The sequence below is a fragment of the Merops nubicus genome, unplaced genomic scaffold, assembly GCF_000691845.1.
Source record: "Merops nubicus isolate BGI_N331 unplaced genomic scaffold, ASM69184v1 scaffold39725, whole genome shotgun sequence".
NCBI classification, from domain to species: domain Eukaryota; kingdom Metazoa; phylum Chordata; class Aves; order Coraciiformes; family Meropidae; genus Merops; species Merops nubicus.
The window spans coordinates 1-603 of record NW_008608313.1 but is presented as its reverse complement, the minus strand read 5'-3'; positions in this window follow the sequence as shown (position 1 = coordinate 603).

The window sequence follows — 603 nt, the reverse complement described above, 5'->3', positions numbered from 1 at the left end:
CGCTCGAGCTGGTCCCGCCAGCCCGGGAGGGAGCCAGGACACAACGTACGGCGCTGTGAAGGTGCATCCTTGTTCGTGTGCAGGGTGTCCCAGGCAAGCAGCGCACGCCCAAGGACTTCAGGGGATTGTACCCTGCACCACAGGGTGTGGCATGAACCACCCGGTTACCTCCTAGTGCCTCTTTCTGATTACCTCTTGTCAGCCTGGGGCAGCACCACGACTATTTCTGTAGGTTCTGCAGAATCATAATCCATTGGTGTCCTCGTGGTGTATCTGCCAATCCAGACATTTCCATCATCAGCTTCTGCACTGTCCCTGGGCCTCACAACTCTTGTTTCTCTTCAGACAGGTCCTTCCGTTAATTCTGTGAGGCCAGAGGGTTCCGGACCTTAGTGCTACAGTGGCGGTAGGTAACAGGCCCTGGGTCTCTGGGTAATGCACGACCACCCCACTGTTCTGGCGCCTCCTGCTCGTACCCTCACCACGACCGATACGCCGGGTTCGGGCCAGGACGTGACAGCCTGTAGCGTGGCACAGCGGCCACAGGCTCGGTTCCCGGAGGAGCAGGTGGCTGGCGCGGGCAGGGCGCGGGGCTCAGGGCGC